At 44.3% G+C, this 27,787-nt stretch overlaps 1 protein-coding gene across 3 annotated transcripts in view; it reads right to left on the bottom strand.

Annotated features, from left to right (window-relative positions):
- The window catches only part of ITPKB (inositol-trisphosphate 3-kinase B), a 112,334-nt gene that overhangs the window by 79,565 nt on the left and 4,982 nt on the right, over positions 1-27,787 (bottom strand). The window lies entirely within an intron of this gene.

Here is a 27,787-nt window from a genome sequence, read left to right as displayed (position 1 = left end):
GAAATATCTTGGCATGAAGAAGCACTGTACACATTGACACGACAGTTGTTGTGATTGACCCACACTTTACTCACATGATCACTGAACACAACACTTATTCTCTCTGAACTTTGTTGACCAAGCCATCCTACCCTTCCCACACCCACCCCAGCCCTGTTGGCTTTCTTCTTTGGAAGTTAAAGTACTCAGTTAAACCAATGAGGCTTTAAATAACACACCAAGACTATGAAAATCAGCTTTGCTGAAATGTCAGGCTACTGATTAGTCAGAATCAATAGACACACACAAAGTTAATTTCATTTGAATATGCTATAGTAGTATGACTGCTTGGACAGTGCACAAATAATCATTTCCATTTAAGCCACTCCTTAGACCTAACCACAATTAGCCCCATATAAGTACATTTCAGGTCTGATTCATTCCTTCTTGCTTAATAAAATTAATTAAAAAAATACCTCCCATACATCAAATGTCTTTCCCCCTCCCCTTCCCCAACAGAGGCAAGCTGTGCACTTTATACCAAATGTCAGATCACTTTGTTTTTTCCACGTTTCTCTTATTTTCTGTTGTGATAAAGCATCACCGTGGCACAGCCTATCTAGTCACAACGGCAGGAAAAGGGTGGGGTTTTGTAACTGAACTGAGCAGTTACTTATTTATGTAAGTTGGAGACTCTGGGCCAGATCCTCCGCCAGTGCAAACTGGGGGAGCTCCACTGGAGTTAATGAAATGATGGCCATTTACACCAGCAGAAGATCTGTCCTCCAGAGCATATCAATGCAGACCCATTCAAGCCACCTCTTCTATGCTGACGGTCACAAAATAATCATTCCAATAACGCCGTAAACTCTACAGGATGCCTCCATGAGCACACAGCTTTCTACGCTGGATCAGACCATTGGTTTGTCAAGGCCAGAATTCTGCTTCCTACCGTATCTAACACCTACCAGCCTGGCCTGCTTAGTTGGTAATCCATGATACTCTTACTCTCAGGGAGTCCCACTTTGTATCACTCTAGCAGTATAAAGGGCCCTTAAAGTGGGCATAAATTACAGTTACTTTAAGGCCCCTTTACACTGCCAGAGTGAAGTAAAGGCACCTTAATGTAAATGAGAATCAGACTCATAATCTTTGTCAGCAGTAGTGCCATGCTATCCCTGCAGTGTGGAAATTCTGAACTGAAACATGACATGATTACAAATCATAGCCTGCATAACTATAAAGGTAAAGTTCAGAGATGCTGCTACTCTTTTTTAAAAATCCAGCCAGTTTTTGACTCTATGACAGCCTGCAGCAGTGAGTTCCACAGGCTGGCTATACACAAAACAAAGAAGTGTTTTTTGTCAGAGGTCTAAACTTACTCACTTTCAATTTCATTGAGCGGCCCTTTTTCTTGTACTACGGGGCAGGGTAAGTAGGAAGGAAGTACTGATAAGTTTTCACAATAAACCTTAAATATTTCATTCAAGCCCCATTTCAGACTTCTTTCCAGGCTAATTTGTAATCCTACTTCGTGCAATCTCTCCCATGTAAATCCTACATTGGCTCTAATCATCTTCATTATCTGGACCTTTTCAATTTCAGCCCAGGGGTTGCAATGTACGGGTGGACGGAGAAAGCCAGGTTTCAATCAAAATAAACTTGAAATACCATTGCAACGATCACACACATGTCTTGTGGGTTTGGTGATCTCCCTAAAATGTAACCATCCACCAGGGTGACATCTCAAATCCCAAATCTGAGATGATTTATTTAAACATTTAATGGTGACAGTGGAAAGAGAGAGGGGGCAGCCTTTGCGTTTCTCCCTGTGGGTATTGCAAGGAGATGGCAAAGGTACTTTACAGTCTCAGAGGTTACCACATGCCCCTGGGATACCCAATGCCTGCCTGCATATCTGCCAGAATGTGAGCACATGGAAGAGAACTAAAGTGTAGCTAAGATCTGTTTAGAATAAGTTACTATATACAAATAATGTCTTATTAGCTTATCAGCTCCCTGGGCCTGATTCTCCATTGCTCAGCACCTTTTGTTTGCACTGGTGTAGAGTAAGTGTGAACCACTACCAAATCACAATGGAAATGATTGACACTCATTGTTCATTACTGTCAATGACTATACCAAGTATACCAATGGAGAATCAAACACTCTGTGTCTAAGTCATTTACTGACAAATATGGCTTTATACAGTTAGCCATGCATTGCCCAACTCAGCAAGCTGGACTCTATACAGCCTAGTGCATCATATCAACAAAATTGTCAGCTGAGGACTGTCTATCTGATGCCCCTGTATTACAGGGATTGACGTAAGAGGCAGAAAGAATACAACTAGTGTCTAGAGTTTGCAAAGTTCAGCAATTAGAAGTCCGCTCTTGACTTCTAAACTGATCGTCTTTCTTCTGGAATTCTTGAGAAGGAATAAATATGGAGAACACACGACTTCATGTTATTAATTTTTCTGTCTCACTGCTCTTCAAGCTAGGGGATATGCTACCTCGTGAGAACGAGGTACCTTGGAAAAAGGACTAAGCAAAGGATGCTATCGTTTATCTGAACCCAGGCATGACATCTGTTTGGCAATGTCACAGTCACTAGATTTGAAAGCAATCAGCTTCCACTTAAATAATAAGTGATGCATGTTCAACAAAGCTCCAGTAGTGTGGGAAGCTTTCAGAAATTACAACCACAGTGAAAAATTTGCTGCTTACTTGTGTGTATTTTCAGATGCATTTATATTTTTCCTCAAGTTAATGGGGAAGATTGAATTAAGGTTTAATTAGGTTCCTCATAATTCAGCCCGTTTCCCCTCTCAGTGTGCTACCAACTTCCAATGACAGAAGGATATTCTCAGATTTTAATCCATGTGTATTGATGGCATCAAATTTGCAGGGACAGATTTAAGGATAAGTGCCCACTGGGCAAAGGAACAGGGGACTGGGGCCTAATTGTAGAATCTGGGATTGGGAGCTGGTCAGAGAGAGCCGTGCGGAGCAGAGCAAAGCTGCAGGGAGACAGACTGGCCAAAGCAAGTGGGAAGCTGCAGTCCCCTATCCCAAGCCTGGACTGTGATTGGGCCACAAAATCCCCTCCTCTCTCTCCTGCAGTAGGACTCATTGCTGTCCCTCCAGCTCACAGGATTCTCCCACAAGCCCAGGGGTGGGCTAGTAGCTCAGAAATTATCAGCAGCCCTCAAAAGTGTAGCACACCTCCCCCTCCCTTTACCAGAACCTTTTTTGAAGGATTGAGTATATTAAACCCATGTGTACTAGTAAACCAAGGGCAGTTCAGGTGCAATCGTAGGACCTTCTCAAATGATATGGGCCAGATTTTTCAGAGTTAGAGGTGCACAGATATTTGTATGTGCTTAGCTTGTGCATCCAAATCTCAGACGTGTGCATGCTGAAGCAGGTATTCACATGTCTAGGCGGTCAGTTATACAGCTCCATGCATGGATCACTTTGTGCACAGAAAATCCAATGCCATTTGTGTACATTAATTTATTGTAACCTTTTGATACCAGCTGTCATTAAATAATTTTAAAATCCAACTGTCTTGGCCTCTGTTGTTGCTGTTCTCCCTGGGTAACTTTCTCTGGGTATAATCTTGTGCAGTAGTTCTGCCCTACTCTACTCATGTTTTCCAGTGTCTATTTCCCTTCAATTGAATTTCTTATTCCCTTCCTCCCTTTCTGTCCCTTTCCATCCATGAAATCCCCTCCTTGTTCACTCTTCTAGGCAATCACTTCCTCAGTTGCTCACTCTTTGTCTACATTCCCCTCACTCCCTTCCCCCTCCACAGCCTACTCACACTTGTCACTCAGGTACTACCATAAACACACATACACACCCCCACATGCTGACTGGGCCCAATCACACAGATGCCTTGACTGAACTTGCCTGCCCGCTCAAACATGCAAACCTAAAGCACCCACTCACTTCCCCTCCCTTCCCCCAACTACACACCCCTGCACCCACTCACTCTCTGCCCCCTCCCACAGCCCCACCCCCACTCACTCACTGCCCTCCACAGCTCACTCACTGTTCCCTTACAGTCCTACACCCGCTCACTCACTGCCCCCCCGCAGCCCTACACCCGCTCACTCACTGCCCTTCACAACGCTACACCCGCTCACACACGGCCTTCCACAGCCCTACACCCACTCACTCACTGACCCCCACAGCCCTACACCCACTCACTCACTGACCCCCACAGCCCTACACCTGCTAACTCACTGACCCCCGCAGCCCTACACCCACTCACTCACTGCCCCCCCGCAGCCCTACACCCACTCACTCACTGCCCCCCTTACAGTCCTACACCCTCCCACTCACTGCCCTCCACAGTTCTATACCCACTCACTCACTGCCCCCCACAGCCCTACACCTGCTCACTCACTGCCCTCCTTAGAGTCCTACACCCACTCACTCACTGCCCTCGCTCACTCACCCGATTACACTCCTACACCCACTCTCTCTGCTGTGTTCCCTAACAGCCATATACCCACTCTCTCACTGACCCCCCCAGCCCTACAGCTGTTCACTCATTGCCTTCCCCATACACCCACTCTCTCACTGCCTCCCCACAGTGATACCCCTCCTCTCTGCGCCCCTACCCATGCACACTGCTATCCCTGGAGCCTCCGAGGGGCTGAGTGAAGGAATCGCTACAGAACATCTGCAAAAACAGCATATTGGCCTATGAAGGGGAGAGCTGCAGCCAGGATTCACGGGACCCACCATTAGTAGCAGCAGATTCCCAAATGGCTTAATGGTTCCCCCTGCATTCTGTCTGCACTCCCTGCTGGCTCGCCCTTTTTACTTCCCTTCTCAACCTGCCCTTCCCCTCAGCTCCCCTCTTGCTGCACATCTGCCCCCTTGGCCCTCCCTGCTGATCTCCTTCTTTCCCATCCCAGATTGCACTCTCTCTTTCCAGAGCTGCCCCAGCTCTCCTGTTGCAGGTTTCCCCATTCCATCCTCTGTGTTGACCCATTTTCCCCAGGCTCCCTACTTAGCACTGCAACCCTTTGCTGCACCTAACAGGCAGGGGCCCATTTAACATTTGTCTACTTACTACATCACTGTTGCCCAATCTATAGATTATGTATTAATTATTTATACATTATAATTAATTAAATTGATTACTTAAGAATTCTGTGCCAAAGGTCATAGACCCAAAGTCTTATGCTAACTGCTGAAGCTAATGTCTTACACCTTCCATTAAACCCTCCCTTGCACTTCTACCATATACAGTCCTGTAAAGACCTATTTAAATGCACTGTCTTAATCTGCTATCAGGACTATGTTCTGGGGTCCATGGAAAGTAGCATTGGCCCCATAACAATGTAACCTGATGAATTCAAAGGTTATGGATCTAGACCATTCTCTCCTGCTAACCTGAACTACATGGTACAAGGAGGTCTAACATGTAACCTGAGAAGTGTCTCCGCATCCTTTTTTTAAACATTGGCTGCCCTCTAATGTTTAATTTTGGGGGCTCATTCTGTATCTATCTATTCCTGCAGGACCATTCAAATGCCATGTAAATGATTTGGCATCAATACAGAACCATATTGTCAAGGAACACATCACAGTTCTTTGGCCTTCTGCTGAACTTAATATTGATTCTGCTTTCACTGAAGTACATGGGGAATTTTGACAGTCATTTAAAGGAAAGCAAGACTGGGTCCTTTTTCATGACATCATCATCACATTGGGTCATTACATTGTGACACAACGAGACAGTGCTCTGGGACAAACAATAAAAGGTGGCAAGTACAGCTGGTCAAAAAATGTCCATTGAAACTGTTTTTTGACAGAAAATTGGGTTATTAACTAAAATGTGTGTGTGCTGTGTCTGCTTTCCACTGAAAATTTTGCTTTTTTTATTGAAAAAACAAACACCTGAAAACTGAAATATTTCAATCTAGAAATACTGCTGTGGTGCCATATAGGAGTTGTAGTTGTAGTTCCCAATTCTGCTCTACACTCCTCCTAGTACCAAGAGGGGAGACCATAGTGTATCATGGGAGATGTAGTCTGACCAGGGATCCCAGGTTATAGAGAAGAATGGGATCATGAGGCACCCAAACTACAACTTCCATGTGGCACTGTGCTCAGCACTTCCAAATCAAAATACTTCAATTTTAGGCTAAAACATTTTGGTTTTAGGCCAACATTCTTCAGGTTAGGATGAATATTGGGTGTATTCAAATCTCCACTGGAAAAAAAAAATCAGTGGATTTTTTTTTTCAATTTTTTTCAAACCAACTCTAGTGGAAACTCTTTCTGGAGTGCACAAAAGGGCCACAGAAAACAATTCAATGCCAAAGGCTCATTGACGCTAGGAACCAACTGAACGGATGAGCCATGAAAAAGGTTGATGAATGTTTAAAGCCAAACATGATAAAACCTTGGAGAACAGATTGTAAAGAAAAGTTCAGCCCCCAAGTGATGGGCAAGATGGGATCTAAAAGGTTTCTAACATCTCTGATTTCTATAAGAAAGATGAAAGAGAAAGAGTCAGGGAGAGGGAGGAATGGAAAGAAGGGAAAGAGAAAAAGGAGTGAGATAGACAAAGGAATGCGAAGGGCGAAGATGATCAGAGAAAGGACAGTAGATGTATTTCAAATACTTTTTTCAAAGTCCTACGCAATAAATAAATCAACCTGTGGTGGATGGGTACTTTCAACATTTCTGGTTTCATTTAAAAGTTGAACTGAGGGGATGGGTCATTCTGTTCTCAACTTGTAAAAGATGAAAGCAACTGCAGGTGTCACTAAGGTATATGGCCAGCCCCAGCTTCATTATTAAGAACAGGGGGAAAGAATTCAGTTATATTGCATCCCTCTACTAGTAGCAAAATGGCATCTCTCTATTCTAGCTCTCCCTCTCTTTCCCCCTGCCCCAGTGAACCTAGGTTCTCTAGTCTACAGCACTGCAATTGACAACAGACACAAGAGAATCCATCAAAAAGCTATGTTCCCACCTTTGTTATATTACATGGGGCCTTCGTCCTCTATAGTGACCAACTGATCTGGGCCTCATTTAACCACATGGATGGCAATGGGAGTCTTTCCAAAAAAAATCCGGTTGCAAGACTCTCAGTGCCTTCAGTGGGCTTTGGATCAGGCCCAAAGTACATCATGTAAACAATCAATAAGCAATGCTCCATTTGACTATAGAGACCCCCTTAACAGTAAAAAACCTGCTCTGGTTTGGGAAAAGGAAACTACAGTAATTTCAAAATAGCCTGCTGCACTTTTACAAACCATCTCAAACCATTTTTTTCCATTGATCTGATGATACTGGTTACTCAAACAGCTTCTCAAACTACTTCCTGTTCCACAGGAGAGCTCAGCAATTATGTTGAGAGAGAGAGAGAGAAAGAGAGAGAGAAAATGCTGAATTCTAACTTCATTTTGAAATGACCGGAAATAGCTAAGGAGGAGAGTTCTTATTTCTGGTCTACAAATGTGTCTGTGAATTTACTGGTGAAGAAAGATGCTGGATTGATAGCCCTGAAGTCTAAGCTCCTCTAGTATATCACAGGCAACCTTCCCTTACGCAGCCCTGCCAAGGCACCTCATCCCCAAACTAGAGACATCTACTCTAGGAATAAGGAGATAGTTCAGTTTTCATAGCCCACTCCATCCTTGGCCTTTCTCTGCTGAGACTGTCAAAGGGAGCTCAATCATGTCAGCTGTGATGGTGGATTTTGTGTTGTGGTCATCTGTCCAGACTAACACCTGGACTGGCACCATCTGCTCTCATCACATAAACCATCAATCCTCATTTGGTTTTTACAGATCAAACTGGGGAGTCTTTATTCAATCAAAATTTCCACTGAAGTTAATGAGAGATTTGACTACATAACGATTTCAGTGTCAGAAACAGTGTCGGGGTGGTCATGCCTAGTGGTTAGAGCCAGGAGTCAGACCCAGAATCAGGAGTCCAAAGCAAAGTAGGATCAAGGCAAGAGTAGGGTTGAGAACAAGGCCGGAGCAAGATGAAGGCTGGAGCAGGACTAGGAACTGGGCTGGAGCAGGCTAAGGTTTGTGGAATCTGTTACCACTATCAGGCAGAGGAGAGTTCCACGCCATGAAGTGATGCTGAGCAGACTGAAGTGCTGTTTGTCTTGTGAGGCTTATATACCCCCCCCCCCCCCGAGTCACTAGCCCAGCTCCAGGCTTGTGGATTGGCTGGAGCCTAGCACAAGAATGACTCATGACCTTAAAGAGCAAGGTGGGCGAGGTAATATCTTTTATTGGACTAACTTCTGTGGGTGAGAGAAACAAGCTGGTACCCACCCCCACACAGGGTCCCCAGAGCTCAGGCTCCACCCCGAGCCCAAATGTATACACAGCAATTCTACAGCCCCTCAGCCTGAGCCCTGCAAGCCTGAGTCAGCTGACCCAAATCAACCGCAGGTGTTTAATTGCTATGTAGAAGTACGCCTGAGTCTGCTTTCTGTTTCTGGATCAATAGAGGAACAAGATATTTTAATTTATTTTTATATACTTTTCTTGGTTATTGATGTTATCTTTTTCTTGTTATTAGAGGGCATGTCTACATGTTTACAACCCCACAGCCCAAGCACCGTGAGCCCAAGTCAGCTGACACAGGCAAGACATGAGTGTTAAATTGCAATGTAAACATACCCTTAATGTTCAGGTTGTTCCACAGCTGAACGCGTCAAGTTTTGGGCACGAGGCAACTCAGAGACATTTCCTATTTCTCATTAACATGAACACCCTGAACCAACCCACCTAACCCTCCATTTTCATGCCTTTCATACACTGGGACATATTCATCCCTGGTATAAGCCCTCTGTACTTAGTGCACCTATACCAGAAATAAATTTGGCCCAATGTCATTACGGTGCTTCAACATGAAGTGAAATAATGTTCTATAATCCCAGTTACCCAAGCATGGATAGTTTGAGGTTCATATAACTCAGGGGAGCCAGTCAGTAGGCTTTGCAGTCTGTGGTCTTCTGAGTCAACTTCTCTCAGTGGCAGAAGACAGATCGCTCAGTAAAGAGCATGGGCCAAATTTGGCAGCCAGAGGTGTGGGTGCTTGTTCTATCGAGGTCAACAGGAACTGTGTATGCATCTGAAGACAGATTCAGATTCAGCCCTACAGTCTACAGGGAGCTACACACGCTATATATGAGCCAATATATTTCTAGATTGAGTGTGAAATTTGAGGCTGTTAATTACCCAGTATGAAATTTAGTATATTTTGAGGGTTGGAAGGGATTAGCAGGTATTTTCAGAAGTATGGAATTTTCAGGGGTATTATACCTAACATGTAAGGCTTGTGCAGCCATGCTTTGAAGATGGTAAGTGTTATCACAGTGTTAGTATTTGCCAATGTTCACTTCTGACATCCTCATTCTGCTCAATAAATGTTGTCACTTAGTAATAGTGTTCATTATTTGTTTTGTAACGTGTGTTTTGTTACAGCCGGCTAAGCTGTTTAAACTGGCTTGCCATTTAATTCCCAAATAAGTTATTTCATTGCATAGTGTAGATGGTAAATGTTATGCAATCATATATTTTTGGATACTATCCAGTAAACTTATTTCCCAAGTTAATTTTATATCCTGGAAATGTTCTAATTGTGTTTATTAGGCAGTGCTAATCTATCCATGTGCTGCTGACCTGCAAAAGAACACATGCATGTAATATAGAATGGGTACGATTTTCTTCATAGTTCTACTAGTGCAAATCCGTCAAAGTCAGCATAACAGATGGTGTACCTGAGAACATAATTTGGTCCATTGACTTTAAAGGTGTTACACCTAATGTTGATTACTTTGATTTGTGGATTATTACAACTAAAAATTTCAAGAGGCTCCAGAAAGATATTGAAAAGGAAAGGAGAAAGAAAGTCCTTATCTTAGAATGTAGCAAGGATGTATGCCCATCCATTATTAATGAAAGAGGCAAACAATACAGGTTTTCAATTCAAGTGGAAAAAATATTTCAATCCATTTAACCATCCAAAGTCCTCTAGTACAGTTAGAAAACAGAGCCATAAGAATCTGTCCAATGCCTTTGTAGCATTCAATTGTATGGCAGTTATAGGATGTTTAGATAACCCTGCTTGATATTTTCTGAGTATTGTCAGTGCCTCATCTTGCCTGTAAATAAAACTGTGCTTGATCTTCAGAGATCATTGTGCAGGTGCAATTGTTTAGTTTGAAAGTCAAGATTTTTGCTAAAATCTTGCAATCTGCATCAAGGAGAGATATTGGCCAACAACCTCTGTGCTGGTTTCCTGTGTTTGGATTAATATAATTAGAGCTGCTTTCCTATCTCCTGGTAGCTGCTGGCATCAAAGAGCTCTGAATGCACCTTTATCAGTATCTGGGCCACCTATGAGGTTTTATGCACAGATTGCTCTCTCTCTCTCGCTGAGAATACTGTGCTATTCTATCAGGATATTAAACATATTCAGAGCAGAGTTAGTGTAGTGTAGTGGGTGCAGTGTAAAAATACATGCATTCTGTTTACCCTATACCTTGCACCCCTGGGTAGCACCATTAAAATTGCACCATTAAAACGCACAGTCAACCTGGAACTCGTTGCCAGGAAAAGTTGTGAAGGCCAAAAGTATGACTGGCTTCAAAAAAGAATTAGACAAGTTCATGGCGTATAGGTCCTTAAGTGGCTAATAGCCAGAATGGTCAGGGAATGCAACCCCTTGCCCTGGGTGTCCCTAGGCCTCTGACTGTCAGAAGCTAGGACTGGCGGAGAGAGGAGGGATCACTCGATAATTTCCCTGTTCTGTTCATTCCCTCTGGGGCACCTGCATTGGCCACTGTCGGAACACAGGATATTGGGCTAGGTGGACGATTGGTCTGACCCAATATGGCCATTTTTATGTTCTTAAGGAAAGATTTCGATTTTAAAGATTTTATGTGAAAATCAACTTGAAATCCATCTAGCCTTTGGTCTAGGATTTGTTTGGTGCTAGTTCTTCTGTTAACCATATTTGTCCACCTATCTCCATATTTTGTCCAAGAGATAATGTTGTGTAAGTTCCACATAGTTATCAGAATCAAGCTGATTCCACTATCTCTGCCCCCAGGCGCATGTACCAACAGGAAGGCAGGCTGTTTTACTGAGCATTGGGGCATGCAGCTGGGGGTTTCTTTATCTTGTTTGTTTTTATTATTGTCAGCAAAGTCTGCTTAGTAGGTAGGTGTGGCTTGCTTTATGGCCTTTCACCCCAGTCAGTGGAATTCTTGGCAGACAGAAGAAGCCATTTCAACTGTAGTGTTGCCAACTCTTGAGATTTAATCAGGAGTCTCATTATATTTGGTGTTTTCCATAAATTCCCAGATGATTAGTTGAGAATCTCAGCTTTTATTTTTTTTTAAAAAGCAAAGTTTCTAGCCCTCATGGCTATGGATAAAAAGCCTGAAAATGTGACCCTATGTCCAACCTAAAGGCTCAAAACCCCCAAAACAAATAAAATGAACCCCATAATTATTATTTCTTTTTAAAATCTCATATGAGTTTTTAGGCCTGACTTGTGATTTTTGAAAGACTTCGGGTTGGCAAGACTGCAATCGTAATGCTGCTGTCTAGAGAGCTACAGAGCTGTTACTGGGCTGAGCCACGAAGCTTGGCAAAACGCTGGCCTTGATTATGCTGCAGCCCTTTAATGCAGAATCCACCCCTATAAAGGGGCCAGTTCTGCGTGTTCCCTTCCTCCCACTTAATGGGATCCCTGAGATAGCATAGAGCTAGCACAATTTACTAGCCCATCATTGCCTCCCACTACCAACATGGAGGCATGTCAGCACTAGGGTCACTGCCAGAATGCTACTGGACTCTGCTATTCTCAGTTGCTTCATTGGTTCCTTTGTTTGGTGCTCTGGCTCACCTATGAGGTTTATGCACAGATGCATACTGAATATTGCACTAGTCTATCAGGATACTTAAAATATTCAGAGCAGGGTTAGTGTAGTGTAGTGGGTGCAGTGTAAAATCACCTGCAACCTGGCCACACTATACCTTGCACCCACCATTAAAATTGCACTGGTGCACAAAAATGCTTACAAACTTTCCTAGTAGAGACAGTCCCAAGTACATTACTGCAGAGAGGGTTATTTTACTGATTTATATCAAGTAAAGGCTGCTGCTAAAACCTTAACATTACCACACAATAGCCTCCTGTTTCTTCTATTTGCCCAAATCCCCCTGAAAAGATGAGTCTAGGGGGCCAGATCTCAGCTGGTATAAATCCCCTTCCCTGCATTGATGTCACCAAGTGATTTACACCAGGTGAGGGAACAGCCCAACCCATACAAGTAGTGCAGAAAGGGCAGCAGTGATGAGAGAGCTCTGTGACACTTCTTCATATAGCACATGCGTGTGCTCATGTCTCTCTCTCTCTCTTTCTTTGTAGCTGGAACCTATGCAGTTTATACAAGCCATGGTGAAGTTGCAGCTAGCTGCCTGCCACTGAGTTTCCCCTTTCCTGAATCTGTTGAATGAGTCTAGTGTGAAGCTCTGGAGGAGTGAAAGTCTGCCACTCAGCCCTACAAATTCAGGCCTAGCCCTACAAATTCAGGCCTTTCTGAAGATTTTCAGATCAGATTTCAGGGCCCCCGTGAGTTTAGATTATTTTTCTAAATGAGCCACGGCAGTGCACCTTCCAGAGAAGCTGCCACGCCAGTTATGTAAAGCCCTTGCTGCTCCTATTCATTTGATACCACAGGTTTCAGTTTGAATCACAGCAAAGTGTGGTTGACCTCAGATTAAACTATAGACCTTGTTCATGCCATTAGAGCTAAATAAGGGTTTGTCAGCACTGCCATGAGGCACCTCTGTCTTGCTCAGGGTTTGTCGCGAACTCTGGGCCAGAGACAAGGGGACAGATTCTGTGCTGCCCCTCTTAAGAATCACAGCACAGAAGACACAGCCCAGGAGACTGGGGATAGGGGTGCAAACATGGCTCTGCTACATCACCTCTAATTCTGGGCAACTCCAGGCTCTGCAGCCCAGAATAACCAGAGCACTTTGTGCTTGGCCATTCCCCCAACACACAGACACCACCCTCCCGCCCAGTTACGCCTCCAACTTCTTCCTCTGCAGGGGGCTGCACAGGAGGGCAGCACAGAGCTGCCTATATCAGCCCTACACCAACCCACACTGGGGAAATTCCCCAAGAAGCCATTCTAGCCCCTTGATGCCTCCAGATCATATACAGATTGTGGCCCCACAAATACATCTTCAATTTAAAACCAGCCCCCTCAGGGAAATTGGGTGGCAGGAAGGGGGCCTGGGCCTGCTCCCACAGAAGTATTGAAAATGTTGCCATTGACTTCAATGGAAACTTAATTGGGCCCCAGGTTTGTAATGAGATCCAGAGGCTTGATTCTCCACAGCCAGGCACCTTGTGAAGTAATTTACACCAGTGCAACATGAGTGTAAATGCAACCATTCTGATTTGATAGGGTTTTACTCCCACCCCATATCAGGATTGCCAATTTTGGCTGGACATATTCCTGGAGGTTTCATCACATGACATAATCTTTAATTAAAGATTAATCTTTAATTCCTGGAGGGTTGGCAACCCTACAGCCTGTACTCACTTTTTAGCAGGTAAAGAAACAGGCTGAACCACTTCCAAGAGGCTGATCCTGCAAGGTCTCAATACCTGATCACACACTTTGGATCTGGATCCAGATTTAAACTGCTGTAAAGATCTGGTGCCCAATTTATCAGTTCTGGCCAAGATATGCTCAGTGGCAAAATTGAGAGGGAAGGCAAAGGTGGCTTTATGCCTTTCTGCTTCTCATTTATTCTTGGCCCAGCCTTTAGCATAAATCAGAGAAGCTTTAGGGCTACTCTGACTTACTCTCTGGGCTGCCTCTGACTCCAACAGCTATTCCATCAGCTGAGAGTAAGAGAAGCACAGCAGTGATTGGCCATGCCCTCTCTCCTGAAGGCACATGACTGAGGGAATTACAGAGAGGTTGGCATAAAACTGTTATTCTGGCTCTATGCCACCTGGTGAAATCCCTTTGCTGTCTCCAGTAGCCAGTTCCACATTGGCTACTCTTCATTCTGTGAGTAGTTCTACTTTGGCTTTCAGAAGTTTATCTTGCATAGAGTGTCTACACACAAAGTTGTATCTTTTTAGCTAAATCAATTTAACTTCACACTTGTTGTTAAACTGGCGCAACTTCTGTGTGCAGACCAGGCCTTTGAGATCCTTGCATTAAAAGCTTTATATAGGGACTGACAAAGATAAATTCTCTAGGGTGAATGTTCAAATTGGTATGTGCAGATTTAGTAGCATCCTTTGTCAAAGGGCACAACAGCATTACAGCAAAGGTCCAAAAGATTTTAGTAAACACACTGTGAGATGCGCTGTTTGGTGCCATTTCCATGAAATATTGCTGTGATCTTGAATAATGAGACTGGCTCAGATGGAGAGAACTGCTCCAGTGGGAGGCACTTAAAGGAAAGTGAACTGTAGCACATCACTTATTTCTAAGTTTGGATAGAGTTGAGAGGAGACATATGCTGAAATGAAGGGAAAGTTTGGGCAATGAACAGTCTTTAAACCTTTCATGTACTGAGCATTTTGTTTAAAGGAGCACCGTGCTTGCACGCTGGAAGACCCGAGTTCAGATGGCGAGTTAGGCAAAAATTTTCAGCCAAAACTTTTTTTTTTGGGTGAGAGGGAGGCAAATAATGCAGATTTGGGGGAACCAAAACTCATGTTGAATTTTCCAAATTGTTTCAGTCAAAAAAAGAAACAAACAAAACAATCCAAATGACTTTTCATTTCAAATTATATTTCAATTTTATTTTTAAATATTTAGTTTATCCCAAAAGGTTTTTTTTTCAACTTTTTGGTTTTCCAAAAATGTTCTTAAAAAATTGTTTCATGTTGACTTGAAACAATTTCGGTTTTATTTTTTGGAATGGTCAGCAAACCAAAAAGTCAGTTATTTGCACAGCTCTTTCCAAATGCCCATGCACCCCTCAAGTGAAAATAAGTCTGTCTAATGGGTCTTTTATTCCTAGTCCCCTTTTGTGCCCCTCCCCAAACTCATGGCAGTTGAGCCATGCCCTGCTCCAGAGAAGCCCAGGGCTCAGGTAGCTCAGACACTGCTGTCTGTACACCGGCAACTCCAGACTGATGTATGGGAGAAGGCTGCACAGTGACTGCCTGGCTCAGGGCTAAGCTATTAAACCCCTCCAGCACGGTCTTGACTGGCAAACAGGGTGTGTTTTTCAATCATGTTAGCTCAGTCAAGTTAGCTTAACCCCTTTTGGCTCCCCCCTTTTGGGTATGTCTACACAGCAAAGGGGCGGGGGTGCTTGCAGCTGGGGTAGGCATACCTGCATTAGCTTGAATCTAGCGAGCTCAAATAACAATAGCAGTGAAGAAGCAGTGACATAGACTCTGGTACAGTATGCACCCACGGCTGCACTGAAGCCTCTGCCGCCATGTTTTCGCTTCTATTGATAGCTGCGCTAGCTAGCGTGGGTTTGCCTACCTGAGCTGCAATCATACCCTCAATTGCAATGTAGATATACCCTCAGGTCTGGTCTACACTCCAGAGTTAGGGCAACGCACGGCAGCTTACGTTGACCTAAGTATGGAAGGGTCTACACTTAAATTTCGCTCCTGCTGACGTGACTGCCTCACTACACCGCAACTCCATCTCCACGAGCGGCGTAGAGTCACGGTCAATGTAATTAGGTCGAAGCAGTGTCAGTGTAGACACTGTGTTGCTTACACGGACTGTTACTGGCTTTCAGGACCCGTCCCATAATGCCCCACACTGATAGTATAATCAGTACAAGCGTCCCAAGTGAGGACGCACATCACCGCCACAGGAGCAAAGTGTAGACATGCACAAGTGATGTAATTACTGCGGCGGCTGTATGCCAATGTAAGTTAGCTTGACTTAATTTTGTAGTGTAGACATGGCCTTAGATTAGGCCTTGGGAAGATGCACCAATATAGTGTAAGGAGTTGATATACATTGATACAGTTAAGCCAGGCCAATCCCTGTGTAGCCCTCTGACTGCAGTTTAAATGTGACTTTTTTCTGGTTTAGTTTGTGGGCAGTTTACATTTAAAATGCTGCATCGGTGCAGCTGTACCGATGCAGCTGCATCACTGTAGCACTTAAGTGAAGACACTCCTACACTGGGAGAGAGCTCTCCTGTCGGCTCCCCAGTTAATCCACCTCCCCAAGAGGCAGTAGCTATGTTCATAGGAGAAGCTCTCCCGCTGACATAGCACTGTCTACACTGGAGGGGTTAGGTCGGCATAACTATATCACTCAAGGTATGGATTTTTCACACCCCTGAGCAATGTAGTTATACCGACATAGGTCTGTTGTGTAGACCTGACCTAAGTCAACTGAGAGCAGGTTTAAGCTAGGCTGAAACAAGTCATTCTGAAATCCAAATAGATGTGTCCATAGAGGTGCTTGGACCTGTGTAACTATATTGACTTAAAAACAGATATAAATAAGCCAGTGTAATTTTCCCATGTAGACAAGGCACAAAACAAGACCAGCCAGCAGAGCTTCAGATGTTTTTGCTAGCTTCTTATTGTATGCTAAAGAGGCTTTTCAATTGTGTTTAACTCAACTGAAAAGCAGTGTTGTGAGCACTAGGTTCACTTTGTTAGTTTTGCAAATGAGTGAGGTTCATCTCAGCTCTGTTAAAAACACAGGCGAAAAAAACCTAAGCTTTGCCAAGTAGAAAGAGGGCAAAACTGATTAAGAACAGAATTGTATTTACAAGTCCCTAGGAGAAAATTACAAACAATGAAACTGGGGAAAAAGTACTTGACAGTGTTTTGTCAAATCATAGGTTTTACATATATTGTGCAGCCTTTTAAAATGTTACAATAATTTAGGCAGGTGCAAGTCAATTTCTGAAATCTCTTTTCTCTATTTGTTCTCTTCCTTTTTATCTTCACCCTGCCCTCTGATAGCAAGGGGTGTCCCTGCAGCTCAAGCCTAGCATGATGGGCCTTTAGCACTATGGCAATACATCGCTGAAGCGATAATAATTAACAATTTTCCTGTAGCTGCTTAAACACACTAGCAATTGCATTCCCTAGTACCTCCTCGTACTGTGACCACAAGCCTTGCTTTGAATGCATGAACAGTCATGACAGCCAGTGATTGTCCCAAGCTGCAATATGAGATATGTATTTTGAACATCTACTCATAGGTGAGGGGTACTTGGAGCTGGATTTTTTGGCTTGGTCCATTATAAAAGTAGGGGTTGCCTCTGTAATTCAGCACCAGATCATGTTGAGGTTCCAAATCAGGGCCTGATTTTACTCTCACTTCCATTGTTGTAAATCAGATGTAACTCTATGGATGTCTATGAGCCTGATTCAGCATTGACATGCACCTTGGGCAGTCATTTGCACCAGTGCAAAATGAGTGCACAGTAGGTGTAAAATGTTACCATTTGCATTTGGGAGAATTTAGCACCCCCCTTGCATTCACTCTGCACTGGTATTAATGACTACAGAAGGGGCATAGCATGGCATGGCATGGTATAAAACTGGTGCGAGAGAAAAATCAGGTCCACTGTTTCAAAGTTCAGACAGTTGTGTGAATCAGGGGAGCTTATTTGGGCTTGTCTCTAATTACATCCCTTGCTCAGCACATTTGAACTTGTCCCCAGTAAGGATTTAGTTGGAGTTTCTTATTTAAGTTCTATGCCAACCTGCCATTGGATTTTCCACTTGACATTATTAAAAGATTATGTTGTTTGTCTCATTATCATTTATCCATCCTGTTAGGTTTCCCATTCTGGTCAGACTAGAGAAGATTAAAAGAATAAATAAAGATGCAATCATAATTCAGGCTCTGTCCCTATTATTGTTTAAAATTATTACTTGGGATACGTAAATTTTGCTAACTCTTAGAATCTGGAATTTATTAAAGGAAGCATTAGGCATTACAACATATCATTGGATTAGACGGTCCTGATTCAGCTACAGCTGTGGAAGAAATACATAACAGGAGATCCTGCAGAATTATACATATTCAGACTTAGGTCATCAATTGCCATAGAGAAGATAAAAACAAATGTAGCTGAGCCTGGAAAGAATGCTGCTAAAATGGAAGAACATTTAATGTGAGTGGTTTAGGATGCAATAACTTTGACTCTAATTTAACAAAATCCACCAGCATAAAACATACCAACAGAGATTGCAGATTTATCTTTCTGGTCTGCAGATCACTGGGAAAGTCATCCTGTCTCTCCCCCCTTGGCACACAGCTTCAGGTCTGAACACTCTACAGTGTGTTAAATATAAACTGCCAGTGATAGAAACTACATTATAATTTCCATATAGGGTTCCAAATGGACACCCCAGTAAAACCCATCCCACTCACAATAAGCCCCCCATGCCAGGGCTTGTGGGATGGACCTTGTAAGACAACTATGATTGTCCTATACTCTCCTTGCAATGGGGGAATTCTCCTCTGGCCACCTAATGGCCAAGCCATGTACAAGGACTGTAGAAGGAGGGAGACTCCTCCCACAGTGCCTTGATCTCGTCTCTTTTTTGGTGTGGGCATCGACCCCTTTGCCACGGTATCCAAGTGCCCCTTTAACAGTTCCGGGGGGGGGGGGGGGGGAGTGTGTTACTTGGTTCTGTTATGTCTTCCTGCATATGCATTGTCTAAGCAAGGACAAAGGGTAGGGCAAACAGTTCAGGTTTTCTGAATCTGAATTCTCAGGAAAACGGCCAAGTGAGGGGGCTGACGGGGCAAGCTCATGCTTACTAAGGCAGGTGAAGATGCTGGGCCAAATCCTGTGTTGACTTCCGCTCTGCGCAACTCCATTAATAAAACCTGCCCCATTACTGATACCATGCAAAGGTGAGAGAGTCAGAGCTGCCACATGGTCTTTGCAGTCCTGACAACAAGCTACTCCTGTTATTGTTGGGTCTGATAGGCCAGTCTTTTCTGCAGGCCAAGCACACCCACTCAGGCTGATGGGAGTTTTCCTTCAGTAAGGACTGCCGGATAAGACCCACTGTGTTTGGTAACATCTAAGGGCCTGGTTTCAAGAGGTGCAGAGCACCCACTACTCCAGCAGAAGTCGAGGGGTGAAATCCTGAGCAAAACTTCTATTGGCTTCAGTGGGGCCAGGACTTCACACAATGGCAATCGTAGGTGCTCAACACTTTGAAAATCAGACCTCAAGGGCAGGGAACAGCTAAAAGTATACTTCAAATCCAACTCCAGAGACTATGTTTGTCTTTTCTGGGAGATAAGGGATGCTTTCCCATAGCTTAAAGTCCCCAATCGTACTGATTGTTAATGCCGTTCCCATTCTGTAGTGCTCCTCAGACTCAGACTACTGTACTATTTACAAGAAAGAAGTTTCAAGCAGCAAGTACAGACATAGAATCTCAGGGTTGGAAGGGACCTCAGGAGATCATCTAGTCCAACCCACTGCTCAAAGCAGGACCAATCCCCAATTTTTGCCCCAGATCCCTAAATGGCCCCCTCAAGGACTGAACTCACAACCCTAGCTTTAGCAAGCTAATGCTCAAACCACTGAGCTATCCCTCCCCCTAGTTCTCCCAAAATCATCTCTGTGTTTTGATCAGCAACAAATCTTAGATCTGAAAGAAAGGACTGAATGTTTCTTTAGTAGACTGTCTCATTTTCCCTGTGTAATAATAAAAAATGTTTTTACTATAAAATCTTCTTTTCTTTCATAACAGAAATGTATGATAGCATCGAAAATAACCTTTGTAGCCGGAGGAAGAATGATAACATGAGTCTGAACAACATTCAGATGTTTCAGATTTTAATTGTGCACATCTACAAAAAACTACATGAGGACAGAAAGCACTGGTGCTCACCAGTAATCGTACCTTGCACTTTTCTAGAACCTTTTGTCTGAGGATCTCAAAGAGCTTTGCAAACATCCATTAAAGTCACACTGCAGCCCTGTGTGCTAGGTAAATAGTGTCACACACATATTGTAGAAGGGAAAAGGTACACGGAAGTAGGGATCTACATATTCAAAACTAATTTGGGGTGCCTCCATTTATGGTGCCCAACTTGACACTGGGAGCCTAATTTTCAGAGTTTCTGAATACCCGCAGGACAGTTGAAGCCAACAGGAATTGCTGGGTGCTCAGCACTATTGAAAATCAGGCTACTTATTTAGTTGCCTAAATAGAGATTTAAGAACCTAACTGTAGGCATCCACATTTGAAGCTCATGGACATAATACTTAAATAGCTTCTTGAATTACTCGTAACCACTGTGCAGGCTGTGGAGAGAAAAGTCTATTTGTGCTTTTACATAATTTGGCTGGCATAGGGTACAATTTTCAAAAGCACCTAGTGCTATTTTCAAAAATGACTTTGGCACTTATGAGCCTAAATGTCACTAAAAATCAATAGAGCTTAGTTTCCTAAGTGTTTAGATCACTTTTGAAAATGGGAATTAGGTTCCTAAGTCACTCAGGCACTTCTGAAAATGTCACCCATATTTTATTTTTGCAGTGTTTATTAAATATTAACATATTTCTTAGGAAGCTTTAGCTGGGTTCCATTTAATAAAAACAGATGAGAATAACTTCAGTTATTCAGTAATAACCAGTTCACTTACTGGTATGGATAAAAAGTGAGCTCTAATTATCGTACACGACTAATCTTAGCTGAAGTGAGCTTTAATACCAGAAATAGGTGCCAACATACTCAAGAAGTGCCACGCAATGATTGAAAGTGAGTGCTGAGCTCATGTTATCTTTTCATGTAAATCTGTCCTAACTTGTCATAGAAATAACATGGAAAACATGACACAGGTCCTGGCTGCAGTTTGGTTGTTTTTAATCACTTTATGGTTCTGTAAAGATGTAGACAAAACTGTGAAAAGTCTCCACAAATTTAGTGAGCTTAAATGTTGGGGTATCCAAGCTGAGTCATTTCACAGATGCTAGGTACCTACAACTCCAACAGGCATCAGTGGGATATGTGGGTGGCTGGCCTGCAGTGTGTCAAGCTGGGCACCCAAAATGAGTGGACTGTTTTGAAAAGCTGGTTCCTAATCATCCTTCGGGCACCAGGGGTCACAAAACTGTGCAACACAGAATTCGAATCCCAAATAAAGAGATCTCGGAAACCTCCCCAGCTTTCTTTTATGAATGTTTTCGGCCTGGAATTGCTCAAAACCACCAGAGTGAATGAATGTGCTGGTAAACACATGCCTATAATAAAAGGGTGTAATATGTGCCATATAATCCCTATGCTATAGGACATGGAGGGGGGTGAATGCAGTAAAAATCCTCCTCCATTGGCTCAAAAACTGCTGAAGAGAAGGGAGCCAAAATGGTATCATCCACCTTCTTATAGAAGCGCTTCCACCGCACCACAATGCATTTGGGGGTATGCAGGATGAGAGAACAAGGTCAGATGGGAACCGTGTGGCAGGGGGCTCTGCATAGCATCATCCCCAGCAAGCCCTGTGAGGAAATACTTGCTATTACACAGCTACTTCCTCATTAAAATGACATATCGGATGGGAATGAAAACATGGAATTTGATTGATTTATTTTATGGGAGCAAATCAGGAGTGCTTCTGTCAGACAATGCTTTGGAACACCCTAGAGAGAAGGCAAGGGGTCTGCCTGGTGCCTGGCTGGAGCTTGGCACAGCTACATTGTCTCATGTCAGAAATATTTTACAGTCACTGCCAGTCAGGCACACAAATAAATATATTCCCCTTGCTGCAGTAATCACATATGCACTTTCCAAAAGCTTTCACTATTTAGCTCACGTTAATGGAAACTCCATACTTCTAGGCCAGTGGCGATTACACGATGCTTGTTGAGAGAGCCAGAGTTCTTGAACTTGCTGCAAGTTTTGTGATTGCAACACTTCAGGGTTCAGAGTCCCTCAGTTTCTGCATTAGTGCCGGGGAAGGCTAGGAAGAAGAATGCTTAAGGCAGTGGGGGGCAAACTTTTTGGCCTGAGGGCCGCATCGGGTTTCTGAAATTGTACGGAGGGCCGGTTAAGGGAGGCTGTGCCTCCCCAAACAGCCAGGCGTGGCCCGGCCCCCACCCACTGACAGCCCCCCCAGGACTTCTGCCCCATCCAACCCTACCATTCCCTGACGGCCCCCTGCCCTCTGTCCCCTGACCTCCCCCAGACCCCCCACCCCGTCCAACCACCCCTTCTCCTTGACCGCCCCTGGTCACCCCACCCCTAAGTGCCCCTGCTACCCCATCCAACCCCCCCTCCTTCCTGACTGCCCCCCCCGGATCCCCTGCCCCATCCACCCCCCCACTCCCTGTCCCCTGACTGCCCCCTTCTGCCCCATCCAACCCCTCCTCTCCTTCCTGACTGCCCCCCAGGACCCCTGCTCCCATTCAATCACCTATTCCCCACCCTCTGACCGCCCCGACCCCTATCCACACCCCCGCTCCCGACCACCCCCCCGAACTCCCCTGCCCTCTTATCCAACCTCCCCCCCCACCCCCTTACCACACTGCCTGGAGCACTGGTGGCTGGTGGTGTGGCTGCACCAGGACAGGCAGCCGCGCCGCACAGCACAGAGCACCGGGTCAGGCCAGGCTCTGCAGCTGCACTGCCCCAGGAGCTCGCAGCCCCACTGCCCAGAGCATTGCACCAGCGAAGCAGTGAGCTGAGGCTGCAGGGGAGGGGCCGGGAACTAGCCTCCCGGGCCAGGAGCTCAGGAGCCAGACAGGACAGTCCCGATGTGGCCCGCAGGCCGTAGTTTGCCCACCTCTGGCTTAAGGGCATCTTATGCTACTTTTTCCGGGAGGGGTGGGGGGTGGGTTTAAAGCCTTTGTTTTCTTAACGGAAATAGTTACAGGATGTTCTGACAAACTAAGTGTTGCTTCTCTCCGGCTGCTGAGTTATTGAGGAATCAAGGATTTTGCTTGGATAGCAGCGACTCACCATAGTGATCAGATAGTAAGCAATAACACGTTGCACCAGTCTTTTGCTTAAGAGTCAGAGTGGAGAATTAACCAGCTAAGGGGGCCAGGTCACCTGCTGCAAGACATGAGTAATTCCACTGACTGCAGCAGGAGTTACTCAGATCCTGTGGCAGGAGAATAGGGCTCCTGTTGGAAAGAAACACGTGCAGGGCCATATTCTCCACTGAAGGCAATGGGAGTTACATCTACCCTGTGACAGGAGGATCAGGTGCCTAATGAGGGTGAAATCCTCTGCAGGGGTCTGATCATCCACTCTGCTGTATGTGCAGCTGCATTGTCTCCAATGGGGAGTTGAATGGGCACAGCTGCTGGGATAGTAAGCCCCTCTCCCCACCTCCTAAGCAAAGAGCCTATGTGACAAAAGAAAGGAATCCTTCCCAATATGCAAAGCACTGGCATGTCTATGGGGGTGGCTGCTAGACAACCCCCAGACTGGAGTAGCAGCTGGGTTGCAGGTCATGTGGACCCACTGGCCACACTCCCTCTCCTTCCCCAGCCTGCCCACAGTCGCACTGCCGGCCCAGAAACTCTGTGGAGCACACTGGGTTTCAGATTCCCCTGGACAGGCTCTTCCTCCTACATTGCTTAAGAAGTGCAATCACTCTGCTGCCTTTCGAGCCTTGCAAGCTGGTACAAATGGGGGTGGGGTTTCCCCCAAGCAACTATCTGCAGCCCAGTAAAAACCACAGTGCCTGAAACCCGCGCACAGTTTACACTTTATTTAAACCTTGGGAGGAGTTACTATAAAAAAAGGTCTAATTTGCTTATTGTCATTTCACTGAGAATCACTAACACACTCCTTAATAATATTTTCTGTCTCAATCTTCTCTAACACCATTCATCCTGCAGGGCCCCACTGCATTTTACATACAGGCAGTTTACTGAGTAGACTGAAACAGGAGAGGTAGGTCTCTCCTCATCAGTTGGGCGGGGGGGAGGAGGAGGGGAGTGGCAAAGAGATCTGTGGAGGTACCTAACTATAGAGTTATACAGAAAATATCATTCCTAAATGTGTCGTGTCTCTAAAGGAGGTGACTAACCTATCCACATTCTTCATGCAAAACAATTTAATGTTCCCAATCATTCACAGGATTATTGTCTGATTAGCTGGCTTGATAGTGGAGATTGCAAAATACACTTAGACAGCAGCATATCTGCAACATCAACACAGGATGAGTTCTGAAGTCCAGCTGAAGGAAGTTGTCTGCCCCACCATACAAAGAACACAAAGAGGAACAACAATAGACAGCCGGACATCCCAGATAGCTTTTCTAGCCAGATAGACACCAGAAAGGAAGGGCAGAAGTGAGCCTGTTGTTTACTGAATCTGTAAACACCCAGCATGAAGCATACAACCCCCGAACATACCTCCAGTGAGAACCACTTTCCGGTTGCTCATTGCTACCTCCTTTTCAGGTGCTGTAACCTTTCCCACCCACACAAATATCACTAATTGCAGATGCACATACTCAGGCCCAGCTGGTATAATTCAACACAATGCCACTGATGAGCTCAACTGATTTACATCAGCTGAGGATTTGGCCACTAGGGTTTATCTTGTCAGAAAAATGTTAGTATCATCTGTAGTCGGAATTCCTTATGCATGATCCTTCGCTGTATATTTCATTTCCAGACAGTTACTCTTTGTCGAATAGAAATTGGTAAACCCATGAAAACAAATGTGTGTACAACCAGAGACCATTCAAGTGGCCCTTTTCTGTTGTCATTATGGATTCTCAAATGTTTGCAGTGCGAACACAGAGTTGGGGGTTGGGCATGTTTAGTTAATCAAGGATCTGCACAAAACAACACGGGATTACCAGACATTTGCTCATAATCCTCGTGAGAAGTTCACTATAAATGGCAAAGCAGGGGATCAAAGCCACAGTGGAACTTCATGCTATAGTAGGGAATCCCCACGTAGGCTGCAACCCAGCAACTATTATGGGGATTAGCCAAGCAAAAAGAAATGCTGGCTAACCTCCCCCAGATTTTCAGGAGACTCTTTGGGCTAGATTCTGGTCTCACTTAGAGTGGAAAAGGACCTAGGGGTGACAGTGGACGAGAAGCTGGATATGAGTCAGCAGTGTGCCCTTGTTGCCAAGAAGGCCAATGGCATTTTGGGATGTATAAGTAGGGGCATAGCGAGCAGATCGAGGGACGTGATCGTTTCCCTCTATTCGACATTGGTGAGGCCTCATCTGGAGTACTGTGTCCAGTTTTGGGCCCCACACTTCAAGAAGGATGTGGATAAATTGGAGAGAGTCCAGCGAAGGGCAACAAAAATGATTAGGGGACTGGAACACATGAGTTATGAGGAGAGGCTGAGGGAGCTGGGATTGTTTAGCCTGCAGAAGAGAAGAATGAGGGGGGATTTGATAGCTGCTTTCAACTACCTGAAAGGGGGTTCCAAAGAGGATGGCTCTAGACTGTTCTCAATGGTAGCAGATGACAGAACAAGGAGTAATGGTCTCAAGTTGCAGTGGGGGAGGTTTAGATTGGATATTAGGAAAAACTTTTTCACTAAGAGGGTGGTGAAACACTGGAATGCGTTACCTAGGGAGGTGGTAGAATCTCCTTCCTTAGAGGTTTTTAAGGTCAGGCTTGACAAAGCCCTGGCTGGGATGATTTAACTGGGAATTGGTCCTGCTTCGAGCAGGGGGTTGGACTAGATGACCTTCTGGGGTCCCTTCCAACCCTGATATTCTATGATTCTATGATTCTATGGAGTAATCCCACTGAAGTCAATCGAGTTACTCTGGTGTTCCACCAGATTTAGATCAGAATCTGACCCTTTGATAATACAAATTAATCTTACCTATGCTAGCAAACTCACTGCTAGACCACTGGGCCTGACCAAAGTCCGCTGAAGTCAATAGGGGTCTTTCCATTGACTTCAAAGAGCTTTGAATCAGGCCCATTGTCAGCAGTGAGTCCTGCTGAAACAGCTTAGAAAACCACTTGTCCACAAGTAAGGATGAAACAAAGCTTTTTTTGCCACTTTTGCACAGAAATTAGTTTTGAGACTCAAGGAAGCTGGTTTTGTCCCGTTCACACTAGCACTCAACTATCTGCAGCACAGGTTCAGCAGGACTTATTGCTGATCACAGTTGTCAGTGATGGACAATGATTACTAAAACTAATATGCACAGAACAAAAATTTGTCAGCTAGAGGAATATCACAAAACAAGGAGCCCAGAGAGTGATTAAAGGATCTAAATATGTCGAACTATTTGAAAACATTAAGAGTTACAGCATTTGCCAACAGTGTTTCTGCCCAGCTGCTTCTCTGCCCTCCACAGAATTGGGCCTGGATCCTTGCTATGAGAAGAAAAAAGCAGCCAAAAAAGGTGTTTTTCATTTATGTTTCAGCCTGATAGTTGTTCACAAACCACATAGTATCCTTTTTTGAGGGCTTGATCCTTCTATTCAGTTTATGTTCTACTGTACTCATACCACTGCCGTCAACAGGAGTTTCACTACCATATGCCTAAGGCTGTTTAAACATAATGGACCGAATCATGAGGAATGCTCCAGATCTCGCATTAGAGTTAGAGAGCCCTCACATCTCCCATTAGAGTTAATGAGAGTTGTGGGCGCTTTCAGGATTTGACAGTTTAAAGGCTTTGGTCCTAAATGTTAAAGCAATTAGTGGATCAGTCCCAGCTACATTAAAGACCGAATTTCGATCTCTGAAACACTGTGACGTTGCTCCTTTGGGACAATTCACCTCACAAAGCTCAGGACGAAGCATGTGAGAGCTAAGGAAAAAGCATGCTTTGTCCAGAGGATCCAACAATCTTTTAGAGAAGATCAGGTGAATCCAGAGTCTGACCATCTTTAGGAAATGCTGCAAAACCTTCCTCTTTGAAAAGGCCTTTCCACCCTCGCAAGAATGACACTCACAACACTCGCACCTCCCCCTTACCCAAAAAACCCCAAGCAACCCCAAACCAACCAAATAAACCCCAAAATAAACCAACCTCAAATAAACATATAAAATAAATTAATAACAAATGTTAAATGCTACTCTGAGCAAAGTTTTTACTCCAAAAATGGAGACATGCCAGAGAGTCCATGAAATGTATTAGAGATTTCATTATTGCTATTCACTTTATGTGAAAGGTTTGCAAATGCCACATTGGTGGGCAGCAGGATGGATAGATAGATAAATAGATAGATAGATAGAAATTCTGAAGAGGAAATGTGCAAGTGAATCAGGGCAAACTCCTCAAAAGTTACACTAGTGTAAAACTGGTGCCGGTGAGAAGAACCACATCATAGTCTGAAATTAAAAGAATAATAAATAGTTCTACGTAAATTCTCTGCAACCAGGCTTGCAGTCCTTGGTTAGGAGTTTTGCCTAAGTACTACAGGATTGGGCATTCCATTGGGTTGTGCAAGATCTCTCCTAAAAGCAGTTGATGACCATCAACATATTGTTACCAGTGATGGGTTTTGTGTGTGTGTGTGTGAGATAGAGAGAGAGAAAGTTTCTCTTAAATGACTGCAAGCATCTTCTAAACACCTACCAATCAATATAATCTCAGCCAGGACAGAAAGAGTTTGACTCTGGCTTTGTCTTTCATCAGAGTTTAATAAGCACACAGGCTTTGTGGTTAATAATGATGGCTAATGAGGCAGCACCCCAGCTGAGATAAAGAAGGGCTACTGGCAGGTCTTTTACTATAATTGCCAGGGTGATGATGCATTAGAAGAGTGGTTCCCAAAGGATCTGGGGCAACAGTATCCATTTACCAGACCTCAGCTACCCCAGTCAGTGGG

The sequence above is a fragment of the Lepidochelys kempii genome, chromosome 3 (assembly GCF_965140285.1).
Source record: "Lepidochelys kempii isolate rLepKem1 chromosome 3, rLepKem1.hap1, whole genome shotgun sequence".
NCBI classification, from domain to species: domain Eukaryota; kingdom Metazoa; phylum Chordata; order Testudines; family Cheloniidae; genus Lepidochelys; species Lepidochelys kempii.
This window is presented reverse-complemented; position numbering and strand designations above follow the sequence as displayed.